This window comes from Ictidomys tridecemlineatus, chromosome 6 (assembly GCF_052094955.1).
Source record: "Ictidomys tridecemlineatus isolate mIctTri1 chromosome 6, mIctTri1.hap1, whole genome shotgun sequence".
In the NCBI taxonomy this organism is placed as follows: Eukaryota; Metazoa; Chordata; class Mammalia; order Rodentia; family Sciuridae; genus Ictidomys; species Ictidomys tridecemlineatus.
The window spans coordinates 74,097,011-74,112,794 of record NC_135482.1 but is presented as its reverse complement, the minus strand read 5'-3'; the positions used below and the strand labels follow the sequence as shown (position 1 = coordinate 74,112,794).

Sequence of the window (15,784 nt, the reverse complement as noted above, 5' to 3'; positions counted from 1 at the left end):
CTTATCAAGACCCTGTCTCAAAATAAAAAACAAGAAGGGCTGGGGATGTGGCTCAGTGGTTAAGCACCCCTGGATTCAATCACTGGTAAAAAAAAAAAAAAAAAAAGCTTTCAAACCTAGGATTCTGGCTACCACCATTTACCCTGATTGCATTTGTGTATTTGTAAATGTAACAATAACTAGATCAATGTTTTCCCAAATATCTTGGTGAGATGGTAAGAGATCTTTGTAACAAACTAGCCCAAAACTGTATGGTTCTGTCTAAGAATAAAAGATTACCAGAACTATCAATAAACAGATGAACTATATCCCTTAAAAAACTACTCAGAGCTGTGTCTGTTCACTTATAGTCAAGCACTCTCACACACTGAAGAAATTTGCTGAATAACTGGTTTATTCAGGGAGAGAAGCTAGAGGGTTTGAATTCTAGAAAGGGGTATTCATGATAGCTGTAATCATTAAGCAGGAAATCCAGTACTCTACATATGAGGAAATGATTCCCCCTGACTGCATACAGAAGTTAAAACAAGGTCCATGTTGATGGGTCATGAAAATCTTCAATCTCCAGTAAGTGTCTGCCTTCCCCTCAACAATTCATGATTCTGTCCTCATCCCTCCCTCCCTCCACTCATTTACATATTTTATTTGGAAATGTGTATAGCAGTACAGTGAAACTAAATTTTATAAACAATGGATGCCATTAGCTTAGACATCATTAGTTTACTATAAAAGAGACATGGAAATTATTTACCTAATAATGAAAGATTTCAGAACTTCAGGGGAATGGGCAGCTTCATATGATGCCATTTCAACAGTGATTTATTTCAGTCTACATGCTTTCCAAGAATGTCATCATCTCTAAATAAGAAATAATCCTTGTCATCTAGAGCTACTTTGCTGTCTCTGTGTTCAGAGAGAATTTTACATGCAATTTTTACACTAACTGGTTGAATCTCTCCAGCATTTCCTTTTGAGAATCATCCCATAGTTTGTATTGTCACATAGTAACACTTTCCTTGGCATTCTTGTGGAAGCATAATGCCTCCTTTGATTACAGTTAAGGCTGCACTTCTTGCAACCCACACATGGTCAAACAGGAGAAACTTTATAAATGCCTCCTCTCCCACAACTCCCACCCTCAAAGCTTTGACTCTGCACTCAGGCCAGGAGACAAGTTCATGATCTTTTATCACCTCAGCTTGACACTAGTTAGAGCTAATGTCAATTAAACACAGCAGTTAGTTTTTTGCATCCTAAGCATGGGCTGTTACAGGTAGAGAAGATCAACTTTAGTGTGCAGTGTGTTATTTTATAACACAACAACAGTTGATTCATTAAACCATCCAAGGAAATTTCCAATGAGGCAATTGGATGGTGGTTTCAGTGTCATTCAGGAGCCCAGACTGATAGAAGTTTTAGTCTCTTCAATCTGTGCTTCCAAAATTTCCCAGGGCATTATACTTTCCAGAGATATGAGTGGCACATATCACCCCCACCAACACTTAATTGGATGAACCCAGCCACGTGAGCATACCTCTTTCTGGGATCAAGATAGGAGATTGATTCTCTCATGATTTTCATGGTCAAACAATGTTAAGAAATAAAAATGCTTAGTTTCTCAAGCTTCCTGCTATAGAACACTTAGCCTTTAATCTGATAATAAATCTTGTAATTTTTTTCAATGGGATATATAAATTTGCAGCACTACTCAAACTGATTTATCCATAGTACTTATTTTAGTCCATGGCACCATGATATAGAGAAGATCAAATTTAGTGTGCATTGTGATCACCTGCTTATTAAAATAGAAATCACTGAGTCCTATCTCTGGAGTTTTTAATTTAGTGGATCCAAGCCAAAGCCTGAGAATTTGCATTTTGGATAATCTCAGATGATGCTAATGCTACTGGTCCCAGAGCCACACTTCGAGACATGTGGTTTTATGAGATTATTTGAAAGAAAAACCCAAAGTTATGGGAGTGAATACAGCTGCCGAATGGTTGCAAGTACTAAGTTGCCACTGCTACCATAGCCTCTGTTGCTTTCCAAAGCTCAGCCTTCTTACCTGGGAGAAACCACAGTTCTAGTGTATGTGTTAAAGAATTTCACTCATTTAAAATAAGTATTTGATACTGAGTCAATTTTGTATCCAGAAAGACTGAGAATAGATTGCAAGTTAAGCTATCTGGAATTGATAGCTTTTTCTTGGCATAGTGAATAAATCCTCTAGCACTATTTATTCATCTTTCCATCCTATAATATTTACTAAGCATGCCTTGTTAAGTAAGAAAAAAATGGCTTCAATCTCAGAGATATCAGTCTTCTTCAGAAGCAAATGGAGAGATGTGTCTTGGGATAGACAAAAGACCTGTATTCCAGCATAGCCCCAAGGGTGTTGTATCAGAGGAACCTTCCTCTAGCAGGCAAAGTGCTCATGTCTTAGCATATACCATTCTACTTGCATCCCGTACTGAAACTTTCCTTCAAAACTCAACGGATAAATGTTTACATTTTGAGACAGATGATTTTGAATGGATTTTATATTATTAATATTTCCCCCTTGGATTTTTAACTTTTTAAATGTAAATAATTAAAACTTATTTAATCTTTACCCTGTTAGATTCTTGTGACTTTTTTCTGTCTCCAATTTTCAAAGCCTAAATTTGTCACTTTTTGACAGTTAACTAAATATGTCATTTAGCCACCAAAGACCTTTACACATCCTCTACCTAAAGTTCTCTTCATTCTACCTCACATCAGGCCTTCTGAAAGCAAGTATTGTAGCTTTCCAGCCTTGTTCTTTATAGTAGGTGCTCAGCACATGTCATGGAATCTAATTATTGTCTATAATCTGGATGAAAACTTAAGATGCAATAAATACTGATGAGATGACCTTAATGAGTATAAAGCTACATGAAATATATCAGAAGTCCAAATTTTTCCACCATGATTTTATAAAGTGGATATCCACAAATACATGAGGATGCCTCTAGAGTTGTATCATTTGGAAGGAAATTGCATGATAAAACGTTACTGTCATATACTCTGAACCTCACAGCACATGAACACTGAACCCAAATCCAAACATGACTTAGAATTCACTTAACAAATGGAAGTTGGGTGGTACCTATGGCTAAAATAATGTGCACCCACTTGTCCTATAAGTCACATTCAGACATAAAGTTATCAAATGGAAGGTGAGAGCTTTATTCTCACTTTCCAATTCTAGAAAGTTCTATATAGAAAATAATCTTGAATTCAAAACCATGTGGAGAAAAAAGTAATACTATTACTTAGAATTTATATCTGTATAATAGTTAAATAACTTTTTAGCTCTATTTTAAACTCAAGAATCAACTGAAATATTGAGTTATTCTGGAAAAATTCTATTTCTTTAATTTTAAAATGCTTCTGTTACAAATGAAGTTTTGGGGTTCTACATCAGAGTGCTGGCTGCCAAGACACCAAAGAACACAAAGACCAAATCAGCAACTGGTAGTCCCATTTGGGAAGAATGTTTTTCTTTAGAAGATAATTTTATAAATTCTGTGGTGGAGAAAGGAAAACAAAGTCCATAAAGTTGACACTAATCAACTTCCTTCTGAGAGTTTCAGATTAGAAGAATGAAGTTTAAGTCTGGTTTTCCAATTATCAGTTAATAGTCAAGCAAAGTAAGAAGTGGGCAATGACAGAAGGAAGTCTGCATCACTGGGGAAGACAAGTGGGAGTCCTTTGATGCTATACTGACATCATTCACAGAATTAATTGATCCTTAGAATTTTAGAATAAATCTCTGATGTCCTTTACAGACAGCTACTCTTTGAACAATCAGTTTTTGATCGGCCACTGGGCCTTAATAAAGAGACTGAATATTTAAACAAGTATTACTGAGATACCATGAGATCTGAGCTTCCCACCTTGATTGGGTGTTATATGACCTCCATAAATCATGAAATTGAGTATGTACAGTAGCACTTTATCATCACATGGAAGTAGAGAATAAGATATAAGTCCAGAGAAGGTGCTGAAGGCACAATTCAGTTACAAGAAGATGTGGCCCAAATGTCCATAGTCCCCTCTCCTGCTACACTGCCTTCTCTCTCCAAGCCTGCACCTATAACTGCATTGGGAATTTTCTATGATCAGCTGAAAGAAAGATCAGGTTTTGCTTATGGATGATTCTGAATGACAGACAGATACCACCCAAAGATGGGCATCTGTGGCATTATAGTTCCTTTCTAGGACAATAGGGAAAGGACATGGCAAAGGGAAATCCTCCCAGTGGGCAGAACTTCAAGTAGTACATGTGATTGCTTACTTTGCTTGGCAAGATAAATGGCAAGACATGCTATTACATACCAATTTATGGTGGGGGGGGCAGAGTTCTAGCTGGATGGTCAGAGATTTCAAAGTTATTTGACTAGAAAATTGATGAGATAATCTGAGGAAAAGATATATGGATTTTTTCTCTCGAATGGGCAAAAAAATGTGAATGTATCTGTGTCTTATGTGAATGCTCACCAAAGTGTGACCTCAGCAGAGGAGGATTTTAATAACAAGATAGAATGATCTGTTCTGAGGACATCAGTGTGCCTCTTTCTCTAACTACTTCTGTCAGCACCTAATGGACTCATGAACAAAGTGGACATTGTGGTAGGGAAACACATTATCCATGGACACTTTATACATATAACTAACAACATGGTCTCTAGTCATGAAGGCTGACCTGGCTGCAGCTACTTCTGAGTGTCAATCAAATAGCAATAGAAACCGACACAGCCTCTGATATCATACCATTCATGAGGCTGATCAATGCACTATCTGGTGGCAAAGTTGATTACATTGGACTATATCCATCATGAAAGTGATATAGTCCAGCATTTTTACTGGAATAGATGCTTAATCTTGGTATAGATTTGCCTGCCCATTATGCAATGTTTCTTCCCAAACTACCATCACAGTATTGGCTGAATGCCTTATCCATTATCGTGATATTCCAAAAAGCATTACTTCTGACCAAGGAACTCACTTCATAGCCAATGAAGTACAACAATTGGACCATGATCCTGAAATTCTAAACCATCCTGTAGTAGCTGGTTGGTAGAACAGTGTAATGACCTTTTGAAGACTTACTTACAGTATTAATTAGGTAATAACACCTTGTAGGATTGGAACAAGGTTCTCCAGGATACCATTTAATCTCTGAATCAGAACCCAATATTGTTGTGCCACTTCTTTAATAGCCAGGATTTATGGGAAGGTCCAAGAAGCAATGGGTAAAATGGGATTGGTACCACTCAGTATTATTCCTAGTGGCGTGTTAGTAAAATTTTTCTTCCTGTCTTTACAACTTTTTGCTTTGGTGGCCCAGAAGTCTTAGTTCCAAAGGAAGAAATGCTTCTACCAGGAGACACAACATTAATTTCACTGAACTAAAAGTTAAAACTGCTACCTGACCTCTTGGGACTCTTCATACCCCTAAAACAAAAGAAAAAAAATGGAGTTGCTGTGCTAGATAAAATGATTGATCCTGACTACCAAGGAACAATTGGGTAGCTACTCCACAATGGAAGTGAGAAAGAGTATGTCTAGAACACAAGAGACTTCTTAGAGCATCTATTATTATTATTACCTACATTTGTAATTGACATTGATGGAAAACTACAAGAACTCAATCCAGATAAGACTCCAAATGGCCCAGGAATGAAGGCCTGTGTCACCCACCACGTAAAGAACCACAAGTAGCTGAAGTGCTTGCTGACAGCAAAGGCAACATGGAATGGGAGTAGAAAAAGGTATTCATAAATACCAGCTATTACCATGTGACCAGCTATAGAAATGAGGACTGTAAATACCATGAAAATGTCTTCCTCATTTTGTTATAAATATGTTTCTGTGTATGGAAAATATATTTGTTTTCTGCTTTTTTTTTCAACCCCCCTTTTATGTAACATAACATAACATATTGACTCTTTTAATGACATAGCATTTAAGTGTATTAACCTAATATTGTAGTATTGTAGTCATAAAATTTTATGAAAAAAGAGTAAATTTCACCGAGGGATGTTGCCTCCTCATCTGGGGAAAGGCTTAGAATGGTTTTGGTTGTATACAAAACAGTTATATCATGTTAGGTAAATGTATATCTTGTTATTATCTTTAATTGGAGATTAAGTATGGTCTAACAAGGTACCTATCAGTGCCATGTTGACAAGGGGTGGTCTTGTGATGGTTAATTTTATGTGTGAATTTGGCTGAATCACAGTATCTGGATTTTAGTCAAACATTATTCTGGATGCTTCTGTGAGTGTTTTAGTTTTTGTTTCATATTTTTTGTTAGTGCATTATAATTGTACATAATGGTGGGATTTGTTTTTATATATTCATACATGTACAAAATATAAGAGTATAATTTGATGAATATCATTCTCCAGTATTTCCCCTTTTCTACCCCTATTCCCTCCCCTGTTCCCTTTCCACTACTCTACTAACCTCCCTTCGGTTTTCCTGATGTACCACCCATCCCCACATACCTTTCTTTTGCATTTTCCTCTCTAGATGACATATATGACATATATGACAGAAAACATATGACCCCTGACTTTCTGATTTGGGATTATTTTACTTAACATAATGTTCCATGAGGGTGTATATTTTAGTCAGCTTTCCCTGTACCAAAAGACTTGACAAGAACAATTAGAAGAGGAAAAGTTTATTTGGGGGCTCATGGTTTCAGTGGTCTCAGTCCATATGGCCAGTTCCATTCCTTAAGACCTGAGGCCAGGCAGAGCATCATGGCAGAAAGGTATGGGAAAGGAAAGCACCTGGAAATGTGGCACCAGGAAGCAGAGAGAGAACTCTACTCAACCAGGACAAAATGTATACCTGGAAGACATGCCCCCAGTGACCCACCTCTTTCAGCCATATCCTATTGACCTATAGTCACCACCTGGTTAATCCCTATCAGATTAATGTACTGACTAGGTTAAGGTTCTTATAACCCAATCATTTTACCTCCAAACATTCTTATATTGTCTCATACGATGAGCTTTTGAGGGACACCTAATACTGAAACTATAACAGTGTGTCTGGAAGAGATTAATATTTAAATCAGTAGACTTTGGATAAGGCAGAGTGTACTTCATAGTGTGAATGGGCTTCATCAATCAGTTGAAGGACTGATGAAGACTGACCTTCCCCAAGCAAGAAGCAAATCTCTCAACACATCGCCTTTAGATTTGAGCTGTGGCATTAATGCTTTTGTATTTGGATCTCCACATTGCCAGTCCAACCAGAACACCTTGGACTTGACAGATTCTATCATCATTACCTCCCATAATATATCTTTCTATGTATATAATTCATGCAGGGTCATTTTCTCTAGAGGACCCTGCCTAATACAGTGTGATTCTAATTTAATTTAGGTATTTCTTATTTCACATTCAATTCTACTGCTTATTCTCCCTGAGCCTTTTTACAGAAGACATTAATTTACATTTAATGCATTTTAATGCTATCTGAATTAAAGCACAAGAAAATTTACATCAAGTTCAAGTTCTAAATAAAGAAACAAACTAAGTCAAATAATACAAGTTAATTCAGTTGTATTATTTTTTCATTATTCTATATTTGAATTGAAGAAATTTGACTTGAGAATTGTGTCAACCAGGAGAATTCTAAGGCCTCATAAATAAGAACAGATGACTTTTATTCCTTTTTTTCTATCTTCATTTTTCTATACAATATTTATATTATCTTCATGTCTTTCCAAGTAGAAACCTGACATATTTAATCATCTATACTTTTTTCTGTATAATTCAATGCCTAACATCTCCCCTTATTCCAGGTCTTAGGCATAGGCATCTTCTTCTATCAGCAATTTCCAAAAGACAATGCTATTTCTGCTTTTAAAGAAAATGCTCTTCTGAATCATATACTAAACATCTTGATACATTTTTATATTGTTAGCTCACAGGGTATGCAACTAGCAAGGAAAAAAAGATATTTTTGTTCAGGCCCTACATGCTCAGAGAGCTCTAATTTAAAAAAAAAATACAAGAAAAAAATCTAGACATATTATATTTAAACTGCTAAAAAAAAGTGGCAGATAAAGAGAAAATCTTGAAGACAGCTAGGAAAAAATAAAGACAAATAACATAGAGAGAAACCAATGGCAGACCTCTAAGATGAAACAATGAAAATCAGAAAACAATGAAGCATCTATTAAAAAGATAGAATGAAAAGCATCAACTGAGAATTTTATGTCCAGAGGAAAACAGACTTTTTATACAAAAATTACATGTATTTATTGCCAGTTGAGGTGCACTTGAAAAACTATTGAAGAATGTTCTTATAGAAAAAAAGAGGATAATACCAGAAAGAAATACCAGAGTTATGCAATAAACTATGGAGTGCTGAAAGGCATATGAGATAAATATAAAATTCTTTGTGTTCTAACACTCTGTAATTTAAAACAAACAAGTACTAATATACTGTATGTTTCAAGTATGTAGAAAAGTAAAATGTATACCACCAATCTCACCAAGGATGGGGCAGAGAAATTGGAGAGTACCTATTTTGATTGTTGGGCTGTGAGAAAGTTAATTTGAAATGGATAGTTAGGTAGATGAAGGCTTCCGGAGAAATAATACATTTATTAATGGATAAATGTAGACACCTTTCCCCACTCCTACAAATATTCTTTCAGAGAACCAGAATCCTATTAACTCATATATGGGCTTTAAAAAAAGTAATATTTATAGACAGTGGTTGACATAAATTAGGTTCCTTACTCCTGACTCCTACAGAAGCAGGTGAAAATGAGGTTCTCATTGCCAACAGTGGGGACCCAGCAATTTGACGGAGATGGGGCAGGAAGTATATGCTTACAGGAAAATGAGAGTTGAGTGAACAAAGATACCTGCCATTAATGTACCCAACAGAATTGATTTAATGAATCTTTTGCTATTTTTATTGGCAATGTTCTAAAATGAAAGCATTTTGAAACTAATTTTATCAGAACAAAAGACAGCAGAGGAATTGGTCTCTCTACACTGGATACTGACAGCCCAGAGGCAATGTCTTAACAGGATCTGGTAGTGAGCTGCAGCCATATCCTCAGGATTCTGAAAATATTGGTTCTAAGTTCTATTACAAATACGGTTAATGCAATAATATTCATTGAAGGGAAATAACAAATGCATGTGTTACTATAGTATATAAGAACATAAATATCCTGACCTAATTTATGTAGTTTTTAAAAGTTTATTTTGTTTATTAAATTCAGAGAAAAATAGAGAAAGAAAAGACTAGAAATTTTCATTGTATTCATTCTTAATTAGCTGTGATACCTCTCTTAATTTTGTACTATTCAGAGCTTACCACTTTAGGAAATATCAAGCCTCGTAAACTCTTGTTAATATTTATTATTCCGTGAAATCTATTGCACCATATCCCTAACCCAAGAGATATTGAAAATGGCCATCTTGGCCAGAGAAATGGAATACTTTAATAGATCTAAATCACCTGCTCAACCCCTAAACTAAAGTTGGGGATGAATGTAAAGTATGCATACTGAGACTGGCAAGTGGGATTGTCCCCTGTACTTCCTTCCAGTCACTGGTTAATAATAAAAAATTCAAATCACCAACAATCTAAATTGATTTTTATCTTAACTAAATTTCTGTAACAAACTGCTATAGATTGAGGGGCTCAAACAATAGAAATCAATTTCTCACAGTTCTGGAGGTTGAAGTCTGAAATTAGAGTGCTAGTATGGTCAAGTTCTTAAGGACCCTCTTCCTAGTTTATAGACTGACAACTTCTTCATGTATCCTCACAGGAAATTACAGAGAGGGAGAGAGCCCTAGTCTCATCATTCCTTGATAAGGGCTCATGTTTCATCATGAGGGGTCCACTCATCCTCTCATCTATTTTTTTTCTCAAAGGACCCATTTACAAATACCCTTGGATTGGGAACTGGGGCTTCAACATTTAAATTTTACAAGGATACAAAATTCAGTCCATAACACATTATTAAAAATTTCTAATCTTAGATAATGACTAAAACTCTAAACTTGATTTTAATATTTCTTTTCCAGACCCTCATTCCCCAGCTTGCTAGCCATGGTTTTTAACCCCACGGTCATAGTGATAGCTGCTGCTCAGAAAAGGAGAAAGAGTAGCAAGAAAGTTTTCACTTCATGGGAAATGTAGGAAAACTGTGTTTGGGAGGCATTTTGTTGAAATGCTAATGCATGTTCTCTCTTTTTTAATTTTATTTTATGTAGTGCTGAGGATTGAACCCAGTGCCTCACACATGCTAGGCAAGCATGCTACCATTGAGCCATGACTGCAGCCCCTAATGCTTATTCTCTTTATAATTTTTCTAGCTAAAGTTCCTGCCAAGCCATTGATGCCTGTCCGTCACCCAGTTTCTAGTGCCCAACTCCTTGGAGGTTCTCTCTTCAGTGATCCCATTGCCCATTGTTTACCCAAATACCCTGGGAGAGTAGTATCTCTCTTTTGTTTACCACCAAGCCACCTTTTCTCTTGCCCCCAGACACAAGTTGAACAACATTCAAGGAGCCCTGATAAAAAGGGTGGGATCACACAGTAAATTCTCGTGTGTTCGGAATGTAGCCCCCTCACTAGGCTTGGTTTGCAGGATGGACATTTCCCACCAACCTTTAGTGAAGCTCTCTCTAAAGAATTCCTCTTCCTAAATTCTGACATCCTCAACATTTTTTCATTTTCCAATGGTCTTAAGTTTTTTGACATCTATTTGAAAATATTTGCACCATTATCTAGCTCTCTGATCACTTTTAGATTCTGATATGTGGGAGAGTTGCATGATATCCTGGTATCACATTTAAAACACCTATTTTAATGTGGTACAGTTCTCAATTTTTTATTACAAAAGTAACATATACTCATCGTAACAAGAGAAAAGCCAAAGACGTATGAGCAAGCATTCCCTCTTCGCTAGTCTCCAGCCTGACTCCAATCCCAGTTTCTATCCCCAAGAAGTAACTAATCCTATCAGTGACCTTCCTCGAATTTCTTTTTGCTCTTTATATGTTGTGGATAATGACACAGTGTTATTGTTTCCATTCTAGTTTTTAGCTTTAAAGATTGTGAAATGGATGCCTCTAAATATTTGTTTTATGTAATCAGATATGTTCATGTTTTTCCCTATGGTTTCCCTTATGCTCTCTTGCAAAAAGAGATTTTGTGGATGATTTTGGAAAAAAAATTGTTGATTAAAAAAAAGAATTTACTCCACAAAAAGAAAAGAAAAAAAGAAAAAAATGAATTAACTGAAAGAGTATTGTAGATTACTTTCTGAAATGATGTGCAATACCCCAAAATGATTATTCTTCCTAATTTAATTTGGATAGCAAAGTAGCATAAAGGATATTGTTTTTGAATAGTGAAGTGGTCTAACATACTACTGAGGAACTACTATTTATGCACAGGAATAAAATCATTTGTGTAGAAAACATTATCCTGCTAGAAACAGAGGAATGCATTCAAAGATGATCTTGGATGTTCTCCCATAAGTCTTTGGTAATAGCACATAAAGAGAAAGCAACAAGAATCATATAACCACACTGCTCAAAAAAAGAGCTGGGTGTTAAGCAGCTGAAAACCTCTTCAGCCAGTGGTTTTTTAATGAAGATTATAGAGCATTCTGGAAAAGCTCATTCCTCCATTAGTTGTACATTCTGAGATCAGCAACAAGAAAAGAAAATTAAGAGCACAGAAACCTAAAATGTTCATGTAGGGTTATTTAAAGCCTGCTGGTCAATATATTTTAAGATGCTCGGTAGACAGGTGACAAAAAGATAGAAAAGAATGCTCATTCGTTATATATAGGCACCAGACGTTGGCTTACATAAGATCCCTGCCCTATAAATATTGAATTTCCTCTATTTTTTATTTTTCCTGAAATTTTTTTATTGATTTCAAAAAAGTGACAGCAGAATGCATTTACAATTCTTATTACATGTATATTACCATGATTTTTCATATCTCTGTATATAAAGTATGTTGACACCCAATCCGTGTCTTCATACATGTACTTTGGATAATGATGTCCATCTCATTCCACCATCCTCAATAATCCCCTGGCCCCTCCCTTTTCCTCCCACCCCTCTGCCCTATCTAGAATTTATATATTCCTCCCATGCTCCCCCTTCCCATCCCACTATTTTAACTCTTTGTGGTACTCATGGGTGTCATTTTGAATACATTGTTTCTAAATACTATTTGCTGCTTCTTCATGTTGCTGTCTCATTAAATTTTCTGCAACTTTAGTTTCCAAAGCAAAGGCATAAACTCTTGTCTTATAGAACCTCCAGGAAATATTTAGCAAACCTTTATTCCACTTTCCTCCATTATTAACGTGACTGCTCTTCAACCACCTTGTTACAAATACCTTGTTACAAATACTTACCATCACAGATCTAACTAACTAGAATACCAATAAAAACTCAGTGGGGAGTCTGGAAAAGCTTTTTAAGATCAAAGTATATATTCTGGCCTCCAAAAATGTTTTAAGAGCTCTAAAAAACAAAGCTATGTCTAGTTAATATTTCACTACTAACATTACGGATCTCCATGTATCATAATTCTAACTCACTACTTCTTGATGGAGGTTGCACACTGAGATCATCTTGAAACTTTATAAATAAATCACTGATGTTGAGTATCATCCCTAAAGGTTCTTATTCACATCTTGCAGGTATTATAAATTTAAAAAAATAATAATAAAATAAATCCATGAAGGAATTTAAAGTGATTATCACTGGGGTCAAAATTTGCTAAGTCTTATATTTGCAAAGTCAGGTAATTTTGTTTCTAAACTTAAGTTCACCATGCTGAACTCATTTTTGCATTTGAACTTGCAAAGATATTTCTGCTTGCTCTGGTTTTAAAGAATCACTTTGCAGGATAAGTACTTCCTTTTCCGAGTAAATATTCAAAAATGTCAAAGATCAAATTTCTCTCAAAATTTTTCTTCTCTCTCAAAGTATATCCCTCTTCCTCAGCTTCCTCAAATGGCATCTGGTTTGGAAGGAGGGAGATGAAAGTGTGGTCTCCAGTCTTCCATGCTCTTTATAATTCTCCTGACTATGCTTCCTACATACAATAGTTGCATAAAGCAACAAATAGAAGGCATTTAGCTTTGCTGTTGTCCTTTTTAGAGCCATGTACAAGTACCATAATAGCAGCTGACAAGAGACTGCCTGGATTCAATCTTTGTCTCCATCTCAGCTATTTATCATTTCTTTGTGTTGAGTTCAAAGTACTCTCTACGAGCTATTTTGAAATATTCAATTAATTGATGTCAGTCATTGTTATCATGTAATGTGTAACGTGAGAAATTATTCCTCCTATCCAAAGCACTCCTGTATCCATTTACCAGCCTCGACCAACCATCCCTGCCCACACACTTCCCAGGCTCTGGTAACCACTACTTTGTTCTCTACTTTTGTGAGATCAGAATTTTAGTTTCCACATATAAGTGAGGAAATGCACTATTTGTCTTTCTGGGCCTGACTTACATCACTTAACAGAATGTTCTTTAGTTCCATCTGCAAATGACAGAATTTCATTTTTTATGGCTGGATATATCCCGTGTGTGTGTGTGTGTGTGTGTGTGTGTGTGTGTGTGTGTGTATGTGTGTGTATAATTTTCTTTATCCATTTGTCTATCATTGAACCTTTAGGTTGATTCCATATTTTGGTTACTGTGAGTCATATTACAATAAACAGGCAAAGGCAGATGTCTCTTTGAAATACTGATATCAATTTATATGGATATACATCCAATAAAGGTATTGCTGGTTCATGTGGTAAGTTCTAGTTCTAGTTTTTATGGAATTTCCGTACTGTTTTGCATGACGAATGTAATAATTTACATTTCCATTTCTTCACCTCCTATCCAGCAGTTTTGGTCTCTTTGATAATAGCCATTATAACTAGAGTGAGATAATATCTAGTTGTTTTGATTTTAATTTCCCTGATGATTCATAATATTGACTATTTTTCATATACCTGTGAAACATGTGAACATTCTCTTTTGAGAATTACTCAGGTAATTTGGTCATTTTTAAATTAGATTATCTTTGTGTTGATTTCCTTATATATTCTGAGTATTAATCTCTTCTCAAATAGTTTGAAAAACACTTTCTCTGGTTCTACAGGTTGCTTCTTCACTCTGTTAATTGTTTCCTTAACTTTCTTAGTTTGATATAACCCCATTTGTCAGCTTTTGCTTTTGTTTCCTGTGCTTTTGGGACATGGGGGTATTATTATCCTATGTACATGTGTGATTACATGATCAGTGTGACTCTGTACCATGTACAGCCAGAGGAATGACAAGCTGTGCTCCATTTGTGTACAATGTGTCAAAATGCATTCTACTGTCATATATAACTAATTGGAACAAATTTTAGAAAATTAAAAAAAAATTCTGCCCAGACCAACATTGTAATTCACTTCCCTTTGTTTCCTCCCAGTACTTTCAGTTTAAAGTCTATTTAAGTCTTTGATCCACTTCAAGTTCACTTTTCTATATGGTGAGAGGCAGGAGGATAGTTTCTTTATTTTTATTTTTCTCTTTCTCTCTTTGTCTCCAAATAGATAATCAGTTTTACCAGCACCATTTATTGAAGAGACTTCATTTTTTTTTCCATGTATGTTCTTATTGCCTTTGTCAAAAATTAGTTGGCTGTAAATATGTGGATTTATTTCTGGGCTCTCTATCCCATACTATGGATCCTGGTGTCCGTTTCTATGCCAGCACCATGCTGGCCTAGTTACTGTAGTTTTGTGTACTTTGAAGTCAAGTATTATAATGTCTCCAACATTGTTCTTATTTATCAGGAATTCTTTGGCTCTTTCAGGTCTTTTGTAATTTTGGACACATTTAAGTATTTTTTTCCTAATTCTTTTTAGAATATAATTGGTATTTTTATAGGAATTGCATTGAATTTGTGGATTGCTTCCCAAAATACTGGCAACTTTTCCTATCTATGAAGATGGAATGTCTACATTTTGTGTGTGTGTGTTCTTTTCAATTTATTTCATCAATATTTTAAAATTTTTGTTATAGGAACAACTCGTTTTCTTAAATTTATTCTTAGGGTTTATGTTTTGTCTTGTGGTGTTTTAAAATTAAAAGATTTGTCTATTTTTGTTTATCTTTTCAAAAAAACCAACTCTTCATTTAATTAACTTTTGTGAGTTTTTAGTTTATATTTCATTTGTTTGTATTCTGATCTTTGATACTTCTTTATTTCTACTGAAAAAAAAATAATTTGGGTCTGGTTTGTTCTTACTTTTCTAGTTCAATTAGGTAGAGTAAGTAAAGCAGATTGTCCTCCCTAGTATGGGTAGTCATCCAATCATTTGAAGGCCTCAATAGAATAAGAAGACTTATCTTCCCATAAATGGAAGGGAATGCTCCTACCTGGCTGCATGATTTTGTGACATCGAACTTTTCTTGCATTCAGCCTCAAAATGAAGCCTTGACTCTTGGGTCTCAAACCTGCTTAACTTTCAGACTGAAAACTAAACCACTCTTTCTCCTGGGTCTCCAGCTTGCTAAGTGCAGATCTTGGGGTTGTCCGCATCCATAACCATGCAACCCAGTTCATTATATCTTTATAATTACACATATGTGTGTGTTAAACACACACACACACACACACACACACATCTTTTTCTGTTTCTCAGTAGAACTCAAATACAATATCTGTGCAACATAAGAGAAGAA

At 35.4% G+C, this 15,784-nt stretch overlaps 1 pseudogene; it reads right to left on the bottom strand.

Moving 5' to 3' along the window:
• Window positions 1–824: 824 nt before the first annotated feature.
• On the bottom strand, window positions 825–7,324 carry LOC101959167 (10 kDa heat shock protein, mitochondrial pseudogene; annotated as a pseudogene).
• Between the last annotated feature and the right edge of the window lie 8,460 nt (window positions 7,325–15,784).